The sequence below is a fragment of the Lissotriton vulgaris genome, chromosome 5 (assembly GCF_964263255.1).
Source record: "Lissotriton vulgaris chromosome 5, aLisVul1.2, whole genome shotgun sequence".
Taxonomy (NCBI): Eukaryota; Metazoa; Chordata; class Amphibia; order Caudata; family Salamandridae; genus Lissotriton; species Lissotriton vulgaris.
Window position 1 is genome coordinate 1934243728 of NC_141693.1, and position 14426 is coordinate 1934258153.

Here is a 14426-nt window from a genome sequence, read left to right on the forward strand (position 1 = left end):
TGTTTATTTACGTATGTTTGTAAGTGTTTTGTTGCTAACATGTTAGCTTGGAGTGAACGCAGGATATCTGTGTGTTCCTGTGTCCAATGTTTTGTTGAAAAATCAGGTTTGATTAATTTGTAGAGAGGTTTAACTCTTTCTGCGTAATTTAGAATGTAAGTTCTTCCAAAATTTAGGGAGCCGAAGATGGATTGTAAATTTTTCAGCATTTTTGGAAGTTGGAGCAGCGCACACTTTTCTAAAAAGTTAGTTGCCAGGCTTTTGCCTTCACTTGAAAGCTCTTATCCTAGGAAAAGGACATTGAGCTGGGCAATTCTGGATTTTTTGAAATAGCCCTCAGAGGCGAAGCCCAGTATAATGGTACTCACCCTGTTCAAATGCCTATCTAGGTCATCGTCTGTCAGATAGATGTCATCAATTTATGATGACAATGCCTCGTCATCATAAATTTGTAGTAACTCTGTTACCCTTGCTGAGAATCACCCCCAGCTGTTCTTGAAACCCTTGTGGGTGACAAAATTGATGCAGGGTCCCCATTATTGAGAAAGCTGTTAAGTACCTGCTTTCAGGTGCTATGTTTTGACAAAAGAAACCTTTTGAAATGTCCAACGTGGTTTTATAATTTTTACATACAATGTTATTCATTAATGCTGTACTATGAGTGATTGTGCACTGCAAATGTTTTGGAACAAGTGTTCAAGTGTCTGTAATCCAAAACTAGACGATATGTATTGTCTGGTTTGGATACAGGAAACAAAGAATTGTTCATTGAGGAGGTGCATGTTTCAATCACGCCTTGGTATTCAAGTTGATCTAAGATCTCCCTGACCTGCTTTTTAGCTTCTTGCTTTAATGGGTACAGCCTGTGCAGTAGGTTGATTTTTTCGCTGTATTTTGTGGTGAGGTGAGTCCTCATCCCATCCTACATGATTTTTGTAAAATGCTGGGGCCTGGCCAACTGCCCATTTCCTGGCATAAGTATATTTTAGGTGAATTGGAATATGGTTGGAGAAGGCTGGCATAATGATGTCCTCACCATGTGGGCACTCCCTGACAGATTTTGGTGGCCAGTCCTGTTCTGCTAGAAGTATATCATAACCCCTTAAAAGTTTCTCCCAAAAGAGTGCTTTCACTTTTCTTGGTATATCTCCCTCCATCCGGAGTGTTATTTCATATAACTTTTGTGGAGTACTAACCCTGGTGTCTACAGTCTCGACTGTGATGTACTCATTCAATTCTACTATCTCCAGAAGTTTCTTCAGGTTCTGGCAAGCTATTGTTACTTCTGCTGCACTGTACAGCATTGTCTGAGCCTATTCTTCATTCTTGAGCTGTGCTCACAGTATTCTCTGCATGTCAGATCTTCAGACCTACTACCTTCTTTTTGGTGAATTGAAGTTTTGATTTATTTTTCTGAACATGTTGATCGTCTTTGGACTTCACGCATTCTTTTTTGTGATCTGACCGTCCTCTTCTTTCTGTCTGTGACGATATCTGAAAAGTATGAGAGGAACGTGTATAATTATCCTGATCTCTGTCAGGTTTTCTTGAATTATCCCTATTCATGAGGTTATGCCTCCTTTTAGAGGACTCCGTTTGAGGAGGCCTACCTCGGGATTGAGAGCGTTTCACGTTTGAATTTTGTTTATTAGTTTCCCACTTCTTTTTAGAAGATGAAGGATTTTGTTTAATAGAGTACTTCTCAGGACCTTCAGACAGTTTTGACTTCAAATGTTTTCCACCCAAACTGTCTCTGCCTAATTCTGCATATGATTTTTCTATTATTCTGGGTAGTTCATGTTGATGTTCTGTTACATCAAATTCCCTTAAGCGTTGGCGGATCGCCACTGATACTGCCTCCCCTTTAATATTAGATAATATTATTGTTGAGACATGGTTGAAGTTCTTCAGTAATTTCATACCTTAATTCAGAGCAGGCTCTGCCCTATATTCGTTTTGAATTTGTTTCAGGACATCTGGTACTACTGCAATTGACGGAACACCATGTGTTTTAGTATAGATGGCAGCAAAGACTGTGACCCAAGTGGTGCAGTCTGTCAGTTGTGGTGTGATCCCCATTGGTAAACAGGTTGTTAGGACTCTGTGTTTCTAATAAGGGCTAGTATTTGGAAATACTGCTTCGATTTGAGTACTTTTTTGAGCTAACCAGAATGGAATTTGTTCAGGCTTTGTGGGCATTTTACCCATGACTGCGTGTAAAGTCTGTGGAGTAATGTTTAGTGTATACCCCTTTTGAGGGGTTGATTTGGAATGGTCATTGGTGGTTGGACTGTGAAAGTCTGCATGACATATTGGACTAATTGTCTGTACATTTATTTGTATTCACTCTTGTAGTTGAGTAAGTAATTCCTCGTCTGACATCTCTTTGATGTCAGGCTGAGGTGTGTAGCCGGCAAGAATCATCCATGTTGCTCCTGGTCTGCCTAGTGGACCGAGCCTGGTAATGTTTTTGTGATGTTTTAGGGCGCCTTTAAACCAGAGATTATGCTCCTGGTATGTGAGTGGAATTTCAATATCCTCTAAAGGAATATATTTCTCACGTGGTTCATCTTTTTTAAAGAAGTGAAATACTTTTGTTACTGGATTTGATTTTGGGAATACAATCCATGAATAGAATACCTCTGCCTGAAAGGATTTGTGTGCCTCTGTCATGAAAACTGCTCTACCACCTCTTGGTGTTAGGCTGTGTTTTATAAGTTTTAGAGTGATGGCTCTCCTTAAGTTTGGAGGGATGTTTATAACAACCTCCTTGGTTTCATTTAAACCTGTAAAATTAAAAGCTGTTACAACTGGGTCCGCCACAGCTAGACCGTTCTCAGTGTTATTACCCCCGTTAAGGGACAATGTTTTTGAAAAATGTAGAACAAGTTTCAAGGAAACAAAGATAAGGTGCACAATATTTTGGAACACTGTATCCTTCAACATTGAACAAATGTGAGAAAGTGGCTCTATATATACTGGACCAGAATAAGGTACAGAGTGTATGGAGTCCACAAACCCCAGAGGTATAACAGAGGTTAAAGCCAGGTGTGACCTTACTCTCTAAAGTGGTAGCTTGGTCGAGCAGTAAGGCAGTACCAGAAGACAGTGTAAAGCATTTGTTGTACACACTCAGTCAGCAAAAGATTTCACACACTCAAAGACTGAACTCCAGGCCAATTGTTTTTATATCAAAGATATAGTTGTTTTATTTTTAGAACCAACAGGTATCAAAATATACTGTTCGCAATATGAGAGGTCTCAGATGAGTACTTTACAGAAAGGCAATAAACTTTGTAAACACAATAGCTACAGGGGTTGCAGTAGGCACAATTTAGCATTGAGCTCAATGGGTTTTCCTACATAAACACAGTTGATTACTTTGTAGATTACTTTGGTAGTTCCAGGACTGGATCCTAGATTCAGTCCCGGGGTCTAAGCTGAAAACAATTTACTAAAACGTTTTAGTCATTGCAGTGATTTTTCAGGAATATAAAGCTATTTTAAAAGTTCACACTTAGAAACCTTTCAACAGAAATCTTGCAATGTTATCCAATTGGAGAAAATTCAGGTTGCAGGTAAAGTACGATCTTGTTACTTTTGTAATCCAGTACTGGGATCCTAGGTCCAGCACTGGGGTCTCAACTTAAAACAGCTAAGTAATTTTGTTTCAGTATTTCGTATGATTTTTAGAATTAAATCTTTTTATTGGCAGATTAAGACGCAAGCAGACACAGCACAGGACCATGAGTCCCAAAACCCTTAGTACATTGCAAGGTGAAAAGCTCAAATAAGAAAACAAATAAAGCCATATCACGCAGTAGGGCAAAGCCCAAGAATCGATGCTCCGTAAATATGTACCCTCCAAATCAAACAAAAGAAAAACCCAAAACACCCAAAAAAAAACAACACCCAACCAAACCCCCGTCTCCCACCCGCCACCCTAGTTCCAAGTCCACCGTTCCCCTCCAATAAGGTCCCTGTCCCATTAATCCTGCCCTGGCTGTTCCACATCAGACAAGCGTAGTAGGCGCAAATAGCGAGGGCAGGTAACCTCCCAGAACTCTGAAGCAAGCAAAGACAGGAAGGGCTGCCACAACTCAGAGTAGTTAGTGCTCTCCCCCCCAACGTCAAGGAGAGCTTCTCCATTCCCAACACATGCCACAAACGATGGAGCCAGCCTTGAAATGTGGGAGCATGTGCCGTACGCCAATGCGAAAGAACATTCTGGATAGCAGAACCCAGTACAATAGCTATTAGTCGGCCCCTACGGGAACGCAGCGGGTATGTAATAGGAGTCGGCAAACCTAGTAATACATACGAAGGGAACCGTGGGATCTCTGTGTCAAAGTGCGTATCAATCTCATCCGAGACCTGCTTCCAATATCCCAGAGTAGATGGACCAGCGTGCCTGTCTCCCCACACCCCCGCCAACAGGTTGTCTCCCTGGAATGATCAATCTTGTGTAGCCTCTCCGGTGTATAATACCAATATGTGGCGACTTTAGTGAGGGTGTCCGTAAAACCCATATGGTATGCAGAATGACGGGCCCTGTAATAGATATCTTCCCTTTCTTTGTGGCTGAATGTCCGACCCAACTCACTCTCCCAGCGTGTCTTCCCTGAACTGTATATGTGTGTGTGTACTTGGCCTGTAGCATTCTGTATAAGTCTGAGATAAGCTGTTTATCAGATTTACGTGTGATTAACCAGTACTCATACGGCCACAAGTGTCTGTCGGCCATGGGGCGTATTTAGTTTTTGAGCGCCCAATGTCGGGCCTGATGATATCTGTGCCTCTCCAACTCCGGTAAACCATATGCCTGTCGAAAGGACGCAAACGACAACACCCTTCCATCCGAGTATAAGTGATACAAAAACCGACACCCGGCCGCCATTTTGCAAAAGCCACGGAGTCTTGCCCTAGGGTAAAATCTGGATTAACCATCAGTGGTGTATGAGGCGATGGAAAGGAGGTGAGCTTGTGTTTGTCGTTGGTGCTATCCCAAACATCCAGAGGAACCCTGGTAATGTACGATGCATACAGGTTGGGGGGGTCTATGCTGCCGGCGGCGAAAGGGGATCTCCTGGAGCGGACGGCCCGCTACCCCCTGGTCTTGGAAAAGCCAATGTTTCTCCGTCTCCCACCTGCTCCACTTACAAGAAAGTGCAGCTGGGCAGCCTGAAAGTAGAGAAGCAAACCTGGAAAGCCAAGGCCCCCTTTCTCGGGGGGGGGGGGGGCGGGGGCGGGAGCGTCGCGAGTCGGAGCTTCGTCCGTGGTTTTTTACCATTCCAGATAAACTGAGCCAGAGTCTGACGGATCCAGCCCGTTGGGTGCCGCAAAGGAATGGTGTGGAACAAGTAAAGAATCTGAGGAAGAATCGTCATCTTCACTTCCGCAACCTTCCCCAACCAGGATAACAGGAAATGCTGCCACCTTCCCAACTCATGCCTGATTTTCTGGCGTAACCGTGCTTAGTTAATACGAATTGTGTCAGTGAGAGTAGGTGCCAATTGAATCCCCAAGTACGGGATTGCGTCAGTCGCCCATTGGAAAGGGAAAGCCCCCTGCAAGAATTCCTGTGTGGGCCTGTCCAGGGACAGGTCCAAGGCCATGGACTTGCACATATTGACCTTAAAACCTGTCACGTGTGCAAACGCATCGAGGGACTCGAGACATGCCGGTAACGACTCCCGTGGATGAGACAATGAGAGTTGCACATCGTCTGCGTACAAACTTATAGTGTGCGTGTAGCCGCCAAATTTGATACCCTGGACCTTCGGATCAAGCCTCAGTCTCTGTTCTAAAGGCTCCATATATAGAGCAAAAAGCAGGGGCAACAATGGGCACCCCTGTCTCGTGCCCTGCTCAATGGGAAATCGGGGGGAGGTGCAGCTATTGACTTGGACCGTCGCAGTTGGGAATTTATAGCAGTTCATAACAAAAGTACGAAATTTCTCCCCCATTCCCGCTTTCACCAAAACTCGCTCTAAATAAGGCCAGTGAACCTGATCAAATGCCTTTTCGGCATCTATTGCCAGGAACATAAATTCCCCGTACATACGTGTGGGTTTCTCCACCAAGTGCAGGGCCCTCTTCGTGTTGTCAAAGGTTTGGCGTTCCGAAATGAACCCGGCTTGATCTGGGTCAATCAGACCACTCATAAAGGGCGCAAGCCATGCTGCTAGTATGCCCATATAGAGCTTAAGGTCGACATTAAGCAGAGATATAGGGCGGTAAGCCCCACTTTGTGAACGATCCTTCCCTGGCTTGGGAAGGACGGAAATGGTGGCATCCAGCAGGTCTCCGGGGTTCGCACCTGGCTCCGTAAAATAATTAAAAAGGGCTGTCAGGAGGGGGGCTACTTGTAAACAAAACGTCTTATAAAAGCTTGCAGAGAAGCCATCCGGCCCAGGCGCCTTGGCCAGCTTAAGACGCGAAATGGCCGAAATGACCTCCTCCGGCCTAATTTCACTGTCCAAAAGGTCTGCTTGCTCCTTTGTGAGCACTGGAAGAGGGATGAAGGCAAGGAAAGACTCCCCCACGGAAGTCTCAACGGTGGACCCAGCATAAAGAGCGGCGTAAAAATCGCTGAAAGCAGCAGCAATGGCAGCGTCCTCTGCAACGAGTCCACCTCCCTGCAAGAGGATCTCCTGCACCTTCTGCCGCTGTCACGCCTCGCGCAACTTGTGACCTAACAGTTGCCCGCACCTGTCTCCGCCAGTATAATACGTGTGTTTCAACCGCAAAGCTGCATATTCCGCCCAGTCTTGGTCTAACGCAACCATTTGTTGCAGTATGGCCTTGAGTTGTTTCCAAGCCCGGGGGCCCCCCATCCGCTGGTGCATTTGTTCTAGCTCCTTCTTCTGTTGTGTGAGCTCCTCCCTCTTGCGTGCGCGCTCGGGGTTGTCTGCCGCCGATATCGCAATAAGCTCGCCCGCAACACTGCCTTTAATGCTGCCCACTGCGTTGCCAACGATGTGTCTGTATTGCCATTATATGCAAGATAGTCCGTTATAACCCCTTTGAGTCGAGCCACCACCTCCTTACGGTGCAGCAGAGGATCCCACAGTCGCCAGCTCCATCTCCCGCGCAAAAGAGACAGAAGGTAAAATACAGCGGTCACTGGCGCATGGTCCAAAAGGGACGCAGCACATATATCCAACACTGGTCGTGAGTGCCTGAAGTGAAGGGGATGCGGGTAGATAATTTAATCGCGCATACGTGTTGTGTGCATTAGAGTAATAGGTGTATTCTCTGCTCCCAGGATGAAAGCAACGCTACAGATTCTCCCAGACCTACCTCCCGCAAACGGGCCAGCCTCTCCACAGACAGTGCTCCCGACTGAGAGGTACGCTGACATGACCTATCCAGTGTGTTATCAAAAACAAAATTGAGATCCCCACCCAGCAGACCATGGCGGTCTATTGTATTAGAGGCCTCACTAAGGGCAAGGTGGAAAATTTCTCATGACCTTCATTGGGAGCGTACACAGAGCCTATGGTGAACAGGGAGGCGCCCAAGGAGAACCTGTACGTCAATAGCCTCCCCTTTATCTCCGCCCCCTTCTGCAGAACCTTACCCTGAAACCTCTGGGCCACCTGCGGGTTTTGTGGCAGGGGAGGAAAAAAACTGCAGTGGGAGACTGCGGGACCTGAGGCGGTGACAATACCTCTGTAAAAGATGTGTCTCCTGCAGGACGCAAATATTGGCCTGTGAATGCTCTAGGAAGGAAAGGCAGCCCAGCGCTTCACCGGGTTGTTCAACCCTCGTACATTGAGCGTAAGGACTTTAAGTTTGGTATCAGGCATCACGCACAAGAGACCAGACCGTGCCCATGAAACCTAGTCATCTGCAAGTGTAGTGAACGAGACAGACCCTGCGCCCCAAGATCAGGCATGGACAGTGTGCCGGGCCCTCCCAACAGAATCCCCCCCCCCCCCCAACTACCCCACCCCAACTAAAATCCCAAAACAAATCAATCAATACATATTCAAATTGTCCTTCATCCTCAGATGATCGGAAAGGTGGTGCCATGGAGTAGTCCATGCAATACACAGCAGTTACCCCTCCCGCCGACGACCCCAACAGTGACAAAAAAAGACCAGCAGGTGTAAGTAGTCCACATAATTCAGCCGGTCTGGGTGTGTGTGTCCAAGGCGGCCATCTCCACCGCAGCTCTCTGGCCCTCAGCGATCACGGCCGCCTGAGGCTTCTTCACCCGTCGCCATCGACCCTGCAAACGCTACCGAGCCTTGGAATCCTCCAAGTCAGCCCCCTTGCTTTCCAACTCCTGTTCCTCAGCAGGTGGGTCAATGACCCAATACTCGGCAGGCCTCCGCAACTGATCGCAACTCATACAGCTTGTTTTCCAATTTAAACATTAGGCGGAATGGGTGGCCCCAACTGTAAGAGATATTCTGCTGCTGTAGATGGGCCGTGACCGGGCTGAAGAGCCTGCGCTTTTGCAAAGTAAGGGCTGAGAGGTCCTGGAAAAGGCCTGGCGACTGCCCTTGAAATGACAACGGATGCATCTGTCTGGCCCTCTGTAGGATCTCCTCCTTTGTGCGAAAGTCTTATATACAGACCAGAATGTCTGGGGGGGTCCCGAGGGGGCCCGCAAGGTCCCTACACGGTGGGCCCTGTCCAAACGCATATCTGATTCAAGTGGGCGCCCCAAGATATGATTGAAAAGTTCCCTTGCGTAGCGAAACAGATCTTTACTTTCATCGTTCAGTGGCACGTTGCGAATCCGTATGTTATGACGCCGAGATCTGTTCTTCAGATCCTCTAGGTGGATCTGAAGGTCGACCTGCTGGTGGTGGAGCCGCATGATTTCTTGTTGCAAAGCCGCTAGCTCAGTGTCTGCATTATCACTCTTCGTTTCAAGCTCAGCAACCCGTTCCCCAATGTTGTCCACGTCCCGTCTGACCTCTCTAAGTTCACTGGTGAACTCCTTCTTTAGGGTATGTATATCATCTCTCAGAGACGAGAACAAGAACTCCAAAAAGGCATTAGTGATAGGCTCCGAGCCGAACTCGAGTTCTGGCGACTCCTGTTTCGCGGCCGATGCCATAGCGTCTAGCTGTTGACTTTCCTGGACCTTGGCGAAGAGATCCTTCACGGTTTCATCTCTGCGCCCCTTGGAAGTGGACATCGCCCACCCCCTAAGTCGCCGCTCTCCACAGACTGGCCTCGATCCAAATTGCACCAGGCCAACAAATACACTGTCCCCACCTCCAGCAGTGACCCCGGGCCCCTGTCCTGCCCAGATCTGTCCGTCGCTGAAGTACCAGGCTTGTACGTCCGCTGTACTCTCGCCACGGCGAGGCTGCCAACACTCCCCCCCAATGAGTTCCACTTCAACAGCAGTGTCCGGGAGGTCGCCACAAGCTCTCTGTGAATCTTTGGATGGCCTCCCCACGCGAGGCACCCCCAGGGCTGCAACAGCTCCACCTATCACTAGGCGCACACTCAGGCCTCCGAACCCACAGCTCCCGCACCTGGCACCACAGCCGCTCCACGTCATGCATCCAAGATGTGCCCGCTCCACAATCAAGGTCCGTTGCTGCCCGCTGCCGCACCCTTGCCTCCGCCCTCAGGGCCCCCAGCTGCGGTCGCGCTCCGGTCGCCCGGGGTGCACAGTCCAGTCCGTAGCTCGCTGGGCCCACCTTTTCCTGCCTGCAGGGTCCACACCAGTCAAAAACTGCATCAGGGGGCCTCTCACACCTGCGCCCCTAGGTATGTGCTCTGCATGGGGGCTCCACCAAGCCTACCGTCGCCCTGCGTGCTCGTCTCGCCACAGGGCCACCCCTCCTCACTCCGCTGCAGCAACACCGCCAAGCCGCTGAGTCTCCCAATCACCCATTGCTGCCACGCCTCTCAGCTGCAGGCCGCCTGATCCCCGCCGTCCCGTCCCGCGATCTTCACTTAGGCCATATGGCGACTGAACCAGAGTCACCTCCTCAAAAGTCTATCCACTGCCGACCTCCACTCTGCACTGCCGGCGAGGTCTTGCCACTATCCTCAGCGGGGCCTCGCCCAACACTCACCGCCACAATGATCCGGCCGGGACCCAGCTCCGGCGACAGGGCCCGCAAGCGACGGCAGCACCAAGATGGAGGCTTCACCGCAGCCCTGGTCCACACTCACAAGTCTCTCAGCGGCCTCTCACCGCAGCCGGCAGCAATCTTCTGCCTGTCACCTCCAGACCTGGGCCACCTGTGATGGCCGCGCTGGCTTCCGTTCTCTCCGCCGCTACCACCGCCCGTCAGGAGCCTCCAGCCTAGCTGCTCCACAGTGTCGGGTTTCGGCTGCGAGGCCGCAGATCAGGCGCCTCCCGATCCCGACTCTTCAGGGGCGACCACCACTTCGAGAGGTAAGTTGGGATCTTGGAGCACAGGTAGGTACCCCAAAGAAAGGCACAGGGGGCTGCAGGGCGCCGGGTGCAGGGGTGTCTTTGGGTGTCGGAAAAGCTTACTCTCAGCTGGTCGCGTTTGTGGGGCCCCTGGTTCTGAGTCTACAGGCGGCGTCTGGTTCGTCGAGGAGGGTCTTTGGGCCCTGGACTTCAGGTCCCAGTCGCCGGGGGACGTCCTCGTGGTCTTGGATCACTCGGGCACGGGCCGGGCTCGGCGGGTGCAGAGTGGGCTGGTCCGGAGCTTCCTGGCTGGCACCTGGGGTGTTGTTGCAGCAGAGCCTCTGCTGATGGAAGTCTGTTACATTCTATGTAGATACTTTTGTATTTCCCTTTTAATTATATGTTTCCCTTTTAACTACACTGTGCATTTTTAACTCTGGCACATGCCATACAGTTGTGTTACATCATTTTAGAACTGTAGCTTGGACATTCTTCTTATGGTCTTGGCAAATGCACTACTGTGCTCCTTGTTATTAAACAGACTTTTTTTAACCTCATTGAATTTCAAGCTTCTTTTTATCTGAAATTTTACATTGGCGACGAGGAAGCCTGTACCTGCTACTCTCTGGAGCACAGGAGCGGTACTATTTCTTTGGGATTTGAACTTTTACTTCATTGGATACTGGAATACTGAAACATCATTTATTTGGACTTTCCATGATTTATTTGATCCATCTGTGTGATTTTCTGCAATTTTTACATGAATGTTTGCCTCTTATATTGATTTTTTGTGTTTTGAATTTTTTTTGGACTTGCTACTACTTACTGAGGAATTAACTTTATCTACCTTTATCTATCTTTACCTGCGCCCTCTAATTCTTTCCCTTCGCAACTGGGACGTCAGCGTCTTCAATTATGCTGACGATTTGCAGCTCGTCTTTCCACTTGATTCTCCTCAGGCGACTAACAACTTTCACGCCGTTATGACCCATATCCATCAATGGATGAATCAGAATCAATTAAAACTCAACCCTGGAAAGACTGAGCTACTTCTTCCTGGTTCCAGTGTCGCTTTTTGGGTTCCGCAGTTTTGGCCTCCCGACCTGGGCTCCCCTCCGACACCACTCAAGGCCGTCAGGAGCCTGGGGGTGACGATCGACGCTGAATTGTCACTCAAGGCCCAAGTGGGGGCCACGATTTCTTCGTGTATGTTCCAACTCCAAAAAATCCGGAAGATCAGGCACCTACTTCCACATGCGGCCTTGTGTCAGATCGTCATGTCCCTTGTCATTTCGCGCCTTGATTTTTCTAATTCCCTCTATCATGCACTCCCGCGATTTCTTTCACACCGCCTCCAGGTTGTACAAAACCAGGCAGCCCGCCTCATATTTAAGATCCCTAAGTGGCAATCGGCGAGGCCTTTGCTCCGCAGGCTTCATTGGCTACCAGTGAAGGAGAGAGCAGCCTTTAAGATGGGCTGCTTGGTATTCAAATCCCTTCGTTGTGCCTTCCCTGCTTTTTTGAAATCTCTGATTACTCTGTATCAACCTGCCCGCTCTCTTCGCTCAGCCTCCCATCACTTGGTTGTTACCCCCAAGTTTAAACTCCACAAATTTGGCGGCTGTCGCTTTGCTCTCGTTGCCCCCAAATTTTGGAATTCCCTCCCTCTGATTATCAAATCCAGTAAATCCCTCCTTCAGTTCAGGAAACTTCTCAAGACTTTTTTATTTACCCTTTCTGAATAAACTTTTTTTCTGCTCACTTACATGTCCCTTCAGCCAGCGCCATGAAACCTCCGGGTGTTAGTGCGCTTAATAAGAATCATTTAACATAACATAACATAACATACATGAATTTTGTCATCATCACAAAATTCCCCGTTTTTTTTAACCCCCTAATCTTCTGGACCGAAATACTGATTTTTAACCTGTTTGAGCGTTTTCCAAACTCTTCACATCGCTGGAATCACTGTTACCTGCTTGTGGTGTTTGGTTTCATAAGTCGCGCTGTTTCCCCAATGCGCGCGTTGCCATAGACACCTACGTCCACTGTCCAATTGAAAGACAAAGGAAGGACTCGTAAAACGGCACGCAACGTGATTCCGTCATCGCGGCATGCAATGTGATTACATCATCGCCGATGCGCACGGCAGCGCGTCTATTACATTTTCCAAGCATTTTTTACCGTTTGTCATCATATTTCAACACGCAACACAGCGTCAACGTTTTTCAACCGCTGATGTGCACGGCAACTAATTCAATCGTGGCACATCGTTTTGTAGTACAATGCCATTTAGCACATTCAACTTAAGTTTTTTCTTACTGCTTTCATCAATTGAACAGTGTGCTACGCTGATGCACACAGCTTGCATGGTATTTACTATTGTTTTGTTATATTAATCTTTAATTCTATATTTTATTTTCAGAGATATTTATTTAATGTGATTTTTTTTTTATGTGACATCAACATGCAATTCGATCCACCCACTAAATTTTTACAAGCTAAGGGAGAACCTCCTATTCCATGGTCCCGATGGGAGGAGGAATTTTTAACCTATTTAAAGGCAATTGATGGGGAGATAATGGGCAATGAGAGGGACGCAAGCATTTTGTTACATTGTCTTGGCTCTGAAGGTCAAGCTATATTTAGAACATTACCTGTTGCTATTGGAGAATTTTGGTACATTTGATGAAGCGCTTATGCGTATGGAAACTCGTTTTAAACCAACTACTAGTGTAGCACTCAATAGGTACAAATTGTACACTAGAGCTCAAAGAGAGGCTGAAACGTTTGATGATTTTTTAACTGCTCTCAGGAGTCTTGTAATTTCATGCAATTTGGGCAATCTTGCTGATGAAATGATAAGAGATCAAATTATTGTGAATGTAAGGAGTAAGAAAACTCAAGAACAATTGTGCATTTTAGGAAATCCTAACCTTAATGACACCTCCACTGCGAAGGCGTTTGAGCAATCAGATACATTGAGGAAAACAATTGCAGATGTTAATGCTAAAGGTGACAGTAGCAAAAGTATTGATGAAGTATGTGTGGTAAAACAAATCGTTTCTAAGCCTCCTCAACAATACATGAGAGATTTGAAAAATATTGTTTGCTTCAGGTGTGGTAGTACCAACCACATAGCGTCATTCAAGTTTTGTCCTGCCATAGGAAAGGAATGTATTAAATGCGGTAGAATTGGACATTTTGCTAAGGCATGCAAGGATGATCGTAGAAGAACTATTGATACTCAAAGGAGTGTAAGCTCCAAAAGTAATGATGTTTCCGTTGTGAGGAGTGTCAGTCCGTCTGATGGAGACTCTAATTTGGTAAGAGGTATGGTTCTTTCCATTCTTGATATGTGTTCTGTAGAGGAGAATTTAAGTTCACCGAAATGTACTGTTACATTTTTGAATTAGTTCTTTGATCTTATGGCGGATTCTGGTTCGCCAGGGACCATTATAAGAGATAAATATTTTGAAGAGAAGTTTGATGAAATCTTGTCTGTTAGGGATTTGTCTACTCCTGATATTGTTGCTTGGACTTTTGACTGTTCTACTATTGACCTTGTAGGGTATGTTGCTTCTGAAGTTGAATTTAAAGGTAGGTCAGCTCTCATAAAAGTGTATGTTGCGAGGAAAGGTGTGAATGTTTTGGGATGGAGGGATCAGTGGAGACTAGGAATCATTCTCAATCCAAGTAATAAAGAACTAGTTATGGTAATAGAGGACAGTGATATTTGTGGAGTCATGAGTACTGATTCAGTTCTTGTTGAAAAGAAGTTTCCTGAAGTATTTTCTGACACTTTAGGGAAGCTTAAGGGTTTCACCCATGAGATCAAATTAAAAAAGGGAGTTTCTCCTGTAAAACAAAAGCCTAGGAATGTGCCAATTAACGTGAGAGATGAATTAGGCAAACTTTTGGAAGGTATGTTGGATGAAGGAGTAATTGAAGAGGTGGAATCATCAGAACAGGTTTCCCCGATTGTTTTGGCACGTAAATCTGATAATTCATTGAGGCTGTGTGTTGACCTTTGTGCACTGAATGCAAATATTTTAATCGATTGCCATCC

General features: G+C 47.1%; 1 protein-coding gene and 1 long non-coding RNA gene across 2 annotated transcripts in view; both read right to left on the reverse strand.

Moving 5' to 3' along the window:
- Window positions 1–14426, reverse strand: part of LOC147717789 (complement factor B-like) — a 321681-nt gene that overhangs the window by 75729 nt on the left and 231526 nt on the right. The gene's annotated exons all lie outside the window — the stretch shown is intronic.
- On the reverse strand, window positions 10767–13499 carry LOC147717790 (uncharacterized). The gene is made up of 2 exons (XR_015296096.1): window positions 12207–13499; window positions 10767–11204 (listed from the first exon to the last, which is right to left on the reverse strand). It is a non-coding gene; the product is annotated as an uncharacterized LOC147717790 (long non-coding RNA).